Below are 13,137 nucleotides of genomic sequence, written 5' to 3'. Positions count from 1 at the left end.
ACACCAACACTGGAACCTAAGTCCTCTAAAAATTCAATATTTTCTTTCCACTACATTACACTGCTTCCAATATAGAGCTAGAAACTCATTCATTTGACCTCAGTTTCCTTTTGTGGACCAGATAACATTGTTCTATAGTCAGTTGTCTATCAAGTACATGCCATTCATACTATGTCAGGATATTAGAGTTAGTTAGGAGATGTGGGTTACAAGCCCAATCCAAGCATTTGCTAGTTTTGTGACTTTAGACAATTCATTTTATTTCTTGGCCTGATCTAAAATATAGGGATAATAATATTTGCACTACTTACCTGAAAGGCATGTTGTGAGGAAAGTACCTCATAAATTGAAAAGAGCTGAACAAATCTGAGTATGAAGGAATGTGAGTTGTTTTTATTTTTGGTATTACTATTGTTTTGATAAAACTACTCTTCATCTTTTTCAATGAACTTAAAATACAAAAAGTCCTGGGATGAATCCCTATATTGATATTATTTTACATTGTATATTCTATTGAATGTATGCAATACCTGTCTTCTGTAGCTAGCTCATCTTCTGTATTCACTAACAGCATATTCAGAACAACTTTAAAAGCAGTTAGGGTGATATGTATCTCATCTAGACTCCACTTGATTTTGATTTCTTCCTCCTCCTCTGAAAGAATGAATAAAGAAAGCATTTGCTAAGCAGTTATTATGTGTCAAGACTGTGCCAAGTAATAGAGATATTAATACAAAAAGACAGTCATCGTCCTTATGGAGCTTATGTTCTAATGGGAGAGAATATGTATGTGAAAGGTTCAGAGAAGAGGTGGTTATCAAGGAGGTGGTAGAACAGATTTCCAAAGAGAGGGAATGAAGAGGAGTTTGTTTAGGGCTTTTCTGAAATAGTGTTTTAGGAGAGGGAGTAACCAGTGAGGGTTAGGGTCAGGGTTAGTTGCGTCTCAGGGCAGAAGTTCCTCTGGAACATGACTTTTGGTATGGGTGGTGAAGTGGTTGGTAAAGAGGCTTTGGAGGAGGTAATTAACAAGGAGGGATGTTTACCAGGTGAATTCTGATAGCCTTTTAAACCACGCACTGTGGTGCTTATTACTGTTTGGTATCACAATATCTATTTAAAACATCGTTTAAGATGTTTTAATAGATCAGTGTTATGTCCAGAAAACGGTGGGCAACAGTTTGGTCTATGATAATGTTTTAGTCCCAATACAGTTTAATGGTTGAGTTCTCAGTTATTTTGTAGTCTATAATTATAGTTTGAAGATTTTTCTCTCAGTCCATGAAACACAGCATAACTTCAAATGTATCATTCTACTCACGTCTTGTTGAGGTATTTAGGAGATGATAATTCAGTGATGTGCTGCGCTGTTTCTGCTATGCTTCTTTGCATAATCTGCATTGATACAAAATCTGGACTCTTTAAGGATGCTTCTCTAATTTCTGGTCATGATGAACTAATTCTGGATGGCTATACTGCGTGCCAGCCATTTGTTTGATATGTCTCCATAGACTTACTGTTGGCTGAGTTCACATGGATGTTGTCCATGGAGAGTTTTTTGATTCAACTCTTGGATCTTAGCTGTATCATGGACAGCATCCTGAGATAAACTGCTTTTGGTTATATTTGACAAATCTAATAATTTTGCCTCTTACCAGTCATTACTATTTCTCAGCTAAGTGATATCTATTTGTTCCATAAATGTGCCTTCAGTTTTTAGTCCTGTTTCTTTTATGCCCTCAGAATTTTTATCAATCCTCTTCCTTCTTTTTTGGTAAGGAACTGATACTTTTTATATAGCTGGCTCAAAGACTTGCACTTTGTTGATATTGTACAAGTTATTATTAAGATGCTTTCCATATAATGTTATGGTACATTTTATAATATACATGAAGATTGGTATTGGATAAGTGTTGATGGCTTTAAACACCTAATTAAATGTGAAAATATTTGTAAAATGCTTAACACAGATCCTGGTATATAGTAGACACTTACAAATACTTATTCTCTTCTATTCAATTCCATCTACTTGTCTCTGCAAGCTTCATGTTAAGAGTTTCACTTCCAGGTTGCCATGGCCTGTGGTACCAGCATTCCAGGATATTAAGGATTCGGAAGATTTTAATCAAGTATTGCAGAGTGATCATTTCTCAGTATTTTACTGTGTTGTGTGCAAAACCTCATGAAGGTTGCAGCATAGCTCAGCACACAAGACTTCCCTGGAAATACACAACACAGGGGAACTACAATACAGACATAGGGGGAAAGTCACCTGGAAGCAGAATAAAATAGAATTTAAAGCTAGGAAAGAACTTAAAGATCATCTGGTCCATGGGTCAGCAAACTATGATCAGAGGGCCAAATTCTGTTATCTATTTTTTTCATAGGGAGCAAGTAAGAATGGTTTTTACACGGAGCTCACGTGGCCAAGCTATGGGCCAGATTTGGTCCTTGAGGGAGAGTTTGTCTATCCATGATCTAGTCCAGTCCCTTCATTGTAAAAATAAGGGAGCTAGGTCAAGAGAGATTAGTAACTTATAATAATTTGTCTGAGTCCATCTGTATAGTAAGTGGCCAAACTGAGCTCTGAACTCAGTCTAAACTCAATATTTTTTCCTTTAGAGTATATTCTTTTCAAACTGATGATGACTTCTAAAGGCTACTTCTTACTCTTAAAAATGCTTCCATGGATGCTTTCCTGGGAACTTTTGGTGAATAACACGGTATCAGTTGGAGAAGAGAATGTTAAGTTTGGGAAAGATTCAAATATTTAGAGAGCTGTCCAATGAAATAAGAAAAATCAAAGGTATGAAACTGGACAGGATCTTTGAGTTCATCTATTCTAATTCCCTCATTTTATAGAGGAGAAAGCTGAGACCTAAATGGTTAAATGATTCCCTCAAGGTTAGGCAATGACAGGGGCATTTATGTGGCACAGTAGATAGAGTGCTGAGCCTGGGATCAGGAAGACTTATCTTTATGAGTTCAACTCTAGCCTCAGACACTTACTACCTGTGTGAGCCTGGGCAAGTCACTTAACCCTGTTTGCCTCAGTTTCTCCATCTGTAATATGAACTGGAGAAGGAAATGGCAAATCACTCTAGTAGCTTTGCCAAGAAAACCCCAAATGAGGTCATGAGGAGTTGGACATGACTGAAATGACTGGAAAACAACTGTGACAACAGAGGCAGGATTTGAACCCAGGTCATCCAAAAACCATTTCTAGTACTCTTTTAAAAATGGCATATATTTCTATACCTTTTAAGAGATTTAGGGAACCAATGGTTCAAAATTAAAAGAAAACATTAATTTAATGTAAGGAAAAAATTCCTAACAGCTGATCCAAAATGGAGCCAATTATTTCATGATATGGTAAGTTCCCTGCTACCATTTTATACTCCCTGAAATTGTCAAAAATCTTCTTTGTCCTTATCCAGTCACCTAAATTTTATGGTTATGAAACCAAATTTCCTGGCCAAACTATAACCTTACTTATTATGCTGAACTCATCACGATCTAGAGTGGTGATTTTAAGATAGTATGAGCCACAACTGGTCCAAACATAACAACGTCCAGCATAACAACCTCACCTGTGCCATATCTCAACATGAATATTTAGATTCCCTAAGACAGATAAGCTGCTGATTTTCTTTTTTGGATCCTAAGTTTTTTAACTTCAATTTTTATTTTCTGACCTAGAAAATTCAAATAACGATAGCAATGATAGTTTGCATTTACATGGAACTTTAAAGACTGCCAGTTGTTAACTCATTTATTCCTACAACAAGTCTGGGAAGTAAGTGCTATTATGATCTCCATTTTACAAATAAAGAAATTGAGGCTAAGAGAGGTTAGCTTGGCCAGAGTCATACAAATAGTGAGTATCTAAGGCAAAATTTGAACTCAGGTCTTTCTGACCTTCCAAATTCAACACTCTGTCCATGAAAATACCCAGTTAATTTAGGTGCCATTACTAAAAAGGTGGAATTCATTTTAGTCCATTATGTGAAAACAAATAATTTCTTTTTATTGGCCCATTCTGCTACCCCCATTCTAAAACATTTGAGAATTTTTTCTTTTCTTTTTCTTTCTTTCTTTCTTCCTTTCTTTTTAGATTATGACATTCATTTCCACAAAATTTTGAGTTCCAATTTTTCTCCCCTTGTCTCCCCTCCCCCTACCCCATAACACCTTGCATTCTGATTACCTCTTCCCTCAATGTATCCTCTCTTCTATCACACCCCTCCCTTCCCTTATCCCCATCTTCTCTCTTTTCTTGTAGGGCAAGATAAATTTCTATACCCCATTCCTTGTATTTCTTATTTCCCAGTTATATGCAATAACAATTCTCAATATTCATTTCTAATACTTTGAATTCCAACTTCTCTCACTTCCTCCCTCCTCATCCATCCCCACTGAGAAGGCAAGCAATTCAATACAGTCTATATGTGTGTCGTTTTGCAAAAGACTTCCATAATAGTCATGTTGTGTAAGACTAGCTATATTTCCCTCCATTCTACCCTAACCCCTTTATTCTATTCTTTCATTTGACCTTGTCCCTTCCCAAAAGTGTTTTCTTCTAGTTACTCCCTTCTCCCATTTGCCTTCCCTTCTATCATTCCCCTCACCCCACTTGTCCTTTTCTCCCCTAATTTCCTGTAGTGTAAGATAGATTTTCATACCAAATTTAGTGAGCATGTTATTCCCTCCTTGTCATATATAGAGTAAGCTTCACTTTTCCCCTCACCTCCTCCCTTTTCTCCTCCATTGAAAAAGATTTTTCTTATCTCTTTTATGAGTGATAATTTGCCCAATTCCATTTCTCCCTTTCTCCTCTCAATATACTCCTCTCTCACCCTTTAATTTTATTTTTTTATAGATATCATCCCTTCTGATTCAACTCAACCTGTGCTCTCTGTCTATGTGTGTGTGTGTATGTGTGTGTGTGTATGTGTGTGTGTGTGTATAATCCCTCCACCTACCCAAATACTGAGAAAAGTCTCAAGAGTTACAAATATTTTCTTTCCATGTAGGAATGTAAATAGTTCACCTTTAGGAAGTCCTTTATGATATTTCTCTTTCTTGTTTACCTTTTCATGCTTCTCTTGATTCTTGTGTTTGAAAGTCAAATTTTCTCTTCAGTTCTGGTCTTTTCATCAAAAATGCTTGAAAGTCCTCTATATCATTGAATGACCATTTTTTCCCTTGAAGTATTATACTCAGTTTTGCTGGATAGGTGATTCTTGGTTTTAATCCCAGTTCCTTTGACTTCTGGAATATCTTATTCCAAGCCCTTCAATCCCTTGATGTAGAAGCTGCCAGATCCTGTGTTATCCTGATTGTCTTTCCACAATACTCAAATTGTTTCTTTCTAGCTACTTGCAATATTTTCTCGTTGATCTGGAAACTCTGAAATTTGGCCACAATATTCCTAGAAGTTTCTCTTTTTGGGTCTCTTTCAGGAAGTGATTGGTGGATTCTTTTAATATTTATTTTGCCTTCTGGTTCTAGAATATCAGGACAGTTTTCCTTGATAATTTCATGAAAGATAATGTCTAGGCTCTTTTTTTTGATCATAGCTTTCAGGTAGTCCCATAATTTTTAAATTATCTCTCCTGGGTCTATTGTCCAGGTCAGTTGTTTTTCCAATGAGATATTTTACATTATCTCCTATTTTTTCATTCTTTTGATTTTGTTTTGTTATTTCTTGGTTTCTCATAAAGTCATTAGCTTTCCTTAGCTCTACTCTCATTTTTAAAGAACTTTTTTCTTCAGTGAGCTTTTGAACCTCCTTTTCCAATTGGCTAATTCTGTTTTTAAAACCTTCTTCTCCTCATTGGCGTTTTGGACCTCTTTTTCCAATTGAGTTAGTCTATTTTGAAAGGTGTTATTTTCTTAAGCATTTTTTGGGTCTCCTTTAGCAAGCTGTTGACTTGCTTTTCAAGCTCTTCCATGGCCTGAACCCATTGCATATTCATTTTGGAGGTACTGGATGTAGAAGACTTGACTTCCTCTGACAGTATGCATTGTTCTTCCTTATCCAAAAGGATGGAAGGAAATACCTGTTCACCAAGAAAGTAACCTTCTGTGGTCTTATTTTTTCCCCCTTTTGGGGCATTTTCCCAGCCAGTTCCTTGACTTCTGAATCCTTTGTCAAGAGGAGGGTCCTAGTGCTCCTCCTCACCCCAGGATCATCCTCAGGGCTAAGGTTCAGATCAGCTGCTCAATTTCCCCAGGGGCTTTAGGCGGAGTGCTTTACAGATTGATGCTGTAGCTGCCACCATTGCTACTGCCACCACTACTGCTGCTGCTGCCTGGGGCCAGTCCTGGGGGGGACCCTGCTCCCTTCTTGCCCAGTTGGGAAAGCCTTCTCACTGACCTTTGAAGTTTTCTTTTGCTTTTGTGGGTTGAGGCATCTGAGACCCTCCCTGTTGGAGATTCTGTCCCAGAGGCCTGTTCTGGTCCTGTTTCTCCTGGTGCTGCATGGCCAGGGCTGGACTCTGCTCTGCTCAGCATCCTGTGGGATAGATCTTTCCTGTGGGCCTTCCAGGTTACCGTTGGCTGGAAATCTCTTTCATTCTGTCGTTCTGTAGCTTCTGCTGCTCTAGAGTTTGTTGAGAGACATTTTTTGCAGATATTTTATGGGCTGTGGGGGAAGAGCTAAAGTATGTGCGTCTTTCTACTCTGCCATCTTGGCTCTGCCCCCAACATTTGAAAATTTTACAATGAAAATAAATTTTTCTCTTCCAAATAGCCATATCAAACATCTATCTCTCTGACACTTAGAAACAGTGTGCCTATGGGCAAGTATCTTAATTTTTCTGAGACCTAGTTTGTTCACTTATAAAGAGGGGGCATTAATATATGTATTTTCTACATTTGAGCACTGTTGTATTTCAAGTGAGTTAATGCAAGTAAAGTGTTTTGCTAACCTTAAACAGCTATATACATACTAGTTCTTCTTACTTTCCCTACCTTACTATTATAGAACGGAGTCAATGAAAATTGGAGAGAGAGTAATCACCAGGGTGGTCAAAGCCTTTTGAAAAGAAGGGCATTGTGATGTGAAGATTTCAATTTACTTATACGATGATGTGGCCAACATAATTTTGAGGAAATTACTGTTGTTAAAACTTGGTCCCTGTTTCTCTATTGTACAGCACATCTGAACAGATGGGGAATCATCTAAATGTGATTAGAGGCTGTTTCTCAACATAGTTTGCATTAAGAATATTCTTTTATAGAATTCCACACATGAGCCAGGTAGATTGCAAGTATCTGTGGGAAGTCTGCAACACTGGAGGGGGCAAAGTTTCACCTAAGAATAATGGAATAATGAATGCTCCAGGGTACCCTCATATTGTCAGGATAAAGCAAGAAAAGCCTGTGGTATGTCAGGTTGACCTTTTGTAGTAAAATTTTTGGAGGACATTGACAAGGGTCACATAGGATAGGTAGATACAGATGAGTTATTAACATTTGTATCACTGAAGCATACTTCCATATCAATGAAATCCCAAATTCATTTGAACATTTGAGAGAAACATATTACCTGGAATTTATGTAGTCCTTTATGTTTTACAATGGGCTTTGCATACAGTACTACCTACCAGAATCATAACTGAGGTGGAACAAATAGGGCTTTGTCCCTGGGTATCTAATTTAGAAGATGTTTACAATAATTTGCTAAAGTAGAATTCTACCAAATGATGGGCTGCGATGAGTATCTTTCTTCACTTTCTCTGCTCCCCTAGGAGTGACCTTATTTCATTATAGCACTGTCTTTTTTTCTCTCCATTGGGTAACATACACCCCTTTTAATCCCCGCAGTCCCAACCATAAATGTGCTTCATGCTGTGTGATCTGGGCTTGGTTTGTAGCAATTACCCTGAGGAATGAAAATTCATAGTTTCAGACTTGTCACCTTCCCACTGGATCTGATGTGATGAAAGTACTTCGAGTGCCTGATAGTGTCATAAAAGTGGTAGGAAGTATTGACAGATTTTGTCATTCAGTCCTTGCTATCCTATGTAAACATGTAGGCAAGGGATATAGTATTATTTCCATCCCAGGGTCAGTCAATTAATATTAAGTAATTCAATTACTATTCTTTCTTGCAATGAAGAATTGGAGAAAGAGGATTAGAGGGGAAGGAGAAAGAATGGGAGGAAAAGGAGTAGTTAGGTGGTATGGTGGCTAGAGCTTTGGGCTTGGAGTCAGGAAGACATTATTTTGAATTTTACCTCATGTACTTACTAGCTGTGTCACCCTGGTCAAATAACTTAACCTTTCTCAGCTTGAAGTTTCTCATCAAACAAGCAACACTTATTTATTCAGTGCCTGCTATGAGCCAGGAACTATGCTAAGTCCTGGGTATGCAAAAAGAGTCAATAAATAGTTCCTACCCTCAATTTGTTTACAACCTAATGGGAAAGTCAGTGTGCAAACAAATATATTCAAAACAATCTATGTACAGAATAACTAGAAAATAATCGACACAGGGAAGGTACTGAAATTGAGGGGTTGGAAAAGAATTCTTGTAGAATATGGGATTTTAGTTGTGACTTAAAGGAAGCTAGGGAGGTCAGTAGTTGAATGAAAGAGAAATATCATTCCAGGTATGGAGGACAGCCAGAGAAAATTCCTGGAACTGAGAGAGGGAATGGGCAGGAAACCAGTGTCATTGGATCAAAGAATATGTTGAGGAGGAAAGTGTACAAAAATGATAGGTTAGGAGGGGGCTTATTTATGAGGGGCTTTGAATGATAAAGAGAGCATTTAGTATTTGATCTTGGAGGTGACAGGAAGTCACTGGAATTTATTGAGTAGGGGAGTGACATGGTCATATCTGCACTTTGGGAAAATCACTTTGGTGGCAGACTAGAGGATGGACTGGACGGGGTGATGGGGAGTGGCTTGAGTCAGGCAGATCCAGCAGCAGGCTATTGGAATTATCTAATCCAGAGGTGATGATGACCTGCATTAGAGTGGTAGCAGTGTCAGAGAAAGGGGTATATTGGAGAGAAGTTGTAGAGGTAAAATCAACAGACCTTGACAACAGATAGGAGATGGGGGTGGGGAGAGATAGTGACTGGTCAAGGATAACTTGTAGGTTTCAAGCCTGTGGGGCTGGGAAGATGGTGTTACCCTCTACAGTAATATGGAAGGTAGGAGAAGAGGAAGGTTTGGGGAAAGATAAATGAATTCTCCTTTGGACATTATGGAAAAGCATACTATATTTTCAATAGTAATAACATAACAATAATAACCAACCTCATTGACTCTTGTGGGGATCAAATGAGATAACATTTAGTTTTGCAAACCGAAAATTATAAGCTCACATTTAAATAACACTTTACAACTTGCAAAGCACTTTAGATGTGATTGCCAGTATTTATATAGTGCTTTCAGGCTTGCAAAATACTTTATATGTATGTATATGTACACATGTCTATAAGAGATTATTTACCCATATGTGTATGTACATACATATTAAGTACATACATTTACATATATGCTCATTTGTACATTATATTCAATCTCATTTGATCCCAACAACAACCCTGTATGGCAAATATTATTCAAATAGTTCCTGGTGCATATAAAGCACTCAATAAATGTGTATCAACTTGCCTATTATTATCCCCATTTTAACATGATGAGGAGTCTAAGATTGAGAAAAGTTAAGTGACTTTTCCTGGGTCAAACAACCAGATCATATAAGAGATAGGGCTTGAACTCATATCTTCCTGGCTCTTGGTAGTGTTTTTTTAGCAATTATGCCTACCCTACCCCACCCCAATGAAAAATGAAACACACACACATGCCTCATTGAGCTGAGGGGAGTCTAGCCCTGAAGTTTTGAGTGTTTCCACTCCTTTAAAGTTATTTCTTTGATGTTCCCTTCCTTCTCACCCCTCAATTATGCATAAAGAGATATATAATGGAAGTGTTAATTTCTTTATTTCTACTAAAAGCAGAGGAGGTCATGGTATAGCCCTCCAGAGGGCCCACCTTTTTAATTCTCCCTCTCCTAGACTTTGGGGACTCATTAATCTCAGAGTTATTGACACCAGGATGCAGTAGCTCCTTTAGACACTAATGCCAATTGAATGGCTTTATGTGCTAATTTGAATTTAGCAAATTTAGTTCAGTGGGAAAAAAAAAAGATTAAAGGGGCACCCCAACTAGAAAGCAGGTGTTGGCTGAGAGCGAGTTGGTAATAAGATCATTTGAACATACGGAGGTAATGGGCTTAATGCCAAACCAGGCTGGGGAATGGAAGGAAAGGAAGGAATAATTCTGCAAATGACAGGTGAATAATTTTCTTCTGCATCTCTGCTCAACCAACAAGGCAAACAGTGGAGAGAAGGGCTGAGATGAAAACCACGTTTTTGGATAGCCTAACAAAATAGGATCAAAGAAAAGGGAAGAATAATCTGGGATAATGATGGTAATTTGTTTCCCTGTTCTGAGATAATTGACCCATACTGGAGACATAATTATAGTACATTAAGGAGATTAAAAGAAAGACAAAGACAGAGTCACAGAGCAAAGAAGAGAAGGATTCAAGATGCTATCATTATGGTATTTTGAAAACCATAATATTTTGATGCTGCCTTTTCAATCCACATAATACATGAACATGAAGGTGAGAAAGTGAGTGAGAGGTTTGCAAGGGACACATCTCCCTTCTAGCTCTCACCATAACACCAAATAATATAACTCAAGAGTGCCAAGATTCAGAAACTCAGCAACCACAAGAAAAAAATGAAAGAACCCAACATGATATAATTCTTACAGAAAAGCTTAACTCACTAACTCATTACATTAGGTGCTACCATTAATGAGGATGTCTTCTAGTTTCCACAGCTTTTGCCCTGGTTCTGGGTGATGCTGAGGCCTTGGTGGTTGCCGAAATTTTAGGTACCCAACTTTTCCACTTTAAAGGTTTTTGGGAGGGGGCATGTAGAATCACTTCTTTTTTTTTTCTTTTTTTTTAATGTTTAACAATCACTGCCATACAATTGAGATTTTATCCCCCCCACACCTATCCCCCACTACCCCCCTCCCTCCCCATGACTGCATACAATTCTGTATAGATTCTACATATACTTTCCTATTGAGTATATTTTCACTATAGTCATGCTATGTAGTCAGACTAAAATAAATGAAAGAAATTGTATAACAAATCAGAACATGATACACAAACACATACACATACACAAACATGATCTGCTACATTTTGTGAGTGACTTCCATATTTCTTTCTCTGAGTGTGGAAGGCATTTTGCCTTGAGAACCACCTTTGGGATTTTTTTTTTTTATAAGAAGTTTTTGCGTTATTACAAAATTCCAAGTATACCAGAAAAAACTCTTGCACACTGTGGTCGTTGCTGTGCACAAAGTTCTCCTGGTTCTGCTCCTTTCACTCAGCATCAGGTCATATAAGTCCTTCCAGGCCTCTCTGAAGTCTTCTTGTTCATCATTTCTTATGGCACAATAGTACTCCATTACATTCATATACCATAATTTATTCAGCCATTCCCCAATTGATGGACATCCCCTTGACTTCCAGTTTTTGGCAACTACATAGAGTGCTGCTATAAATATTTTTGTACATGTGGGACCCTTTCCCATTTTTATGATCTCTTGGGGATATAGTCCTAGTAGCGATATTGCTGGGTCAAAGGGTATGCACATTTTTGTAGCCCTTTGGGCATAGTTCCAAATTGCTCTCCAGAATGGTTGGATGCGCTCGCAGCTCCACCAACAATGAATTAGTGTTCCAACTCTCCCACATCCTCTCCAGCATTTATCATTTTCTTGTTCTGTCATGTTTGCCAATCTTATAGGTGTGATGTGGTACCTCAGAGTTGTTTTGATTTGCATCTCTCTAATCAATAGTGATTTAGAGCATTTTTTCATATGACTATAGATATCTTTAATTTCTTCCTCTGAAAATTGCCTGTTCATATCTTTTGACCATTTATCAATTGGGGAATGACTTGTATGATTATACATTTGAGTCAGTTCTCTATATATTCTAGAAATGAGGCCTTTATCCCCGAGCTTAGCTGTAAAAATTCTTTCCCAATTTACTATATCCCTCTGGATTTTGGTTGCATTGGGTTTGGTTGTGCAAAAACTTCTCAGTTTAATGTAATCAAAGTTATCCATTTTGCATTTCATAATGCTTTCTATCTCTCCTTTAGTAAAGAATTCTTCCCTTCTCCATAGATCTGATAAATACACTATTCCTTGCTTCTCCAGTTTATTCATGGTATCAATCTTTATACCTAAATCATGTACCCATTTGGACTTTATTCATGTGTTACGGTGTCAGGTATGGGTCTATGCCTAATTTCCGCCACACTGTTATCCAGTTTTCCCAGCAATTTTTGTCAAACAATGAGTTCTTATCCCAGAAGCTGGGGTCCTTGGGTTTATCAAACAGAAGGTTGCTATATTCCTTGCCTACTGCATCTTGAGTGCCAAGTCTATTCCACTTGTCTACCTCTCTGTTTCTTAGCCAATACCAAGTGGTTTTGATAATTGCTGCTTTATAGTACAGTTTGAGGTCTGGTAGCACTAGGCCACCTTCCCAAGCATTTCTTTTCATTAGTCCCTTTGATATTCTGGACCTTTTGTTTTTCCAAATGAATTTTATATTATTTTATCCAGCTCTAGAAAGTAATTGTCTGATAGTTTAATTGGTATGGCACTAAATAAGTATATTAATTTAGGTAGAATTGTCATTTTTATTATATTAGCACGGCCTACCCATGAGCAACTAATGTTTTTCCACTTACTTAAATCTGACTTTATTTGTGCAAAAAGTGTCTTGTAATTGTGTTCATATAATCCCTGGGTTTGTTTTGGCAGGTAGACTCCTAAGTATTTTATACTGTCTACCCTAGCTTTAAATGGGATTTCTCTTTCTATCTCTTGCTGTTGGACTTTGTTGCTAATATATAGGAATGCAGAAGATTTGTGTGGGTTTATTTTGTAACCTGCAACTTTGCCAAAGTTGTTTATTAATTCAAGTAATTTTTTACTTGAATCTCTGGGATTCTCTAGGTAAATCATCATATCATCTGCAAAGAGTGATAACTTAGTTTCTTCTTTGGCTATTCTTAC

The 13,137-nt window shown here is 37.6% G+C and overlaps 1 long non-coding RNA gene across 2 annotated transcripts in view; it reads right to left on the bottom strand.

The window, feature by feature from the left end:
* LOC140524043 (uncharacterized) overlaps window positions 1–13,137 on the bottom strand; it is a 74,356-nt gene that overhangs the window by 36,860 nt on the left and 24,359 nt on the right. For both annotated transcript variants that reach the window (XR_011973548.1, XR_011973547.1), the window contains exon 2: window positions 531–654. This is a non-coding gene — a long non-coding RNA (uncharacterized lncRNA). The remainder of the gene's footprint in view (window positions 1–530; window positions 655–13,137) is intronic.

The sequence above is a fragment of the Notamacropus eugenii genome, chromosome 2 (assembly GCF_028372415.1).
Source record: "Notamacropus eugenii isolate mMacEug1 chromosome 2, mMacEug1.pri_v2, whole genome shotgun sequence".
NCBI lineage: Eukaryota > Metazoa > Chordata > Mammalia > Diprotodontia > Macropodidae > Notamacropus > Notamacropus eugenii.
The sequence above is the reverse complement of the archived record's forward strand: the minus strand, read 5'-3'. Positions and strand labels throughout refer to the sequence as shown.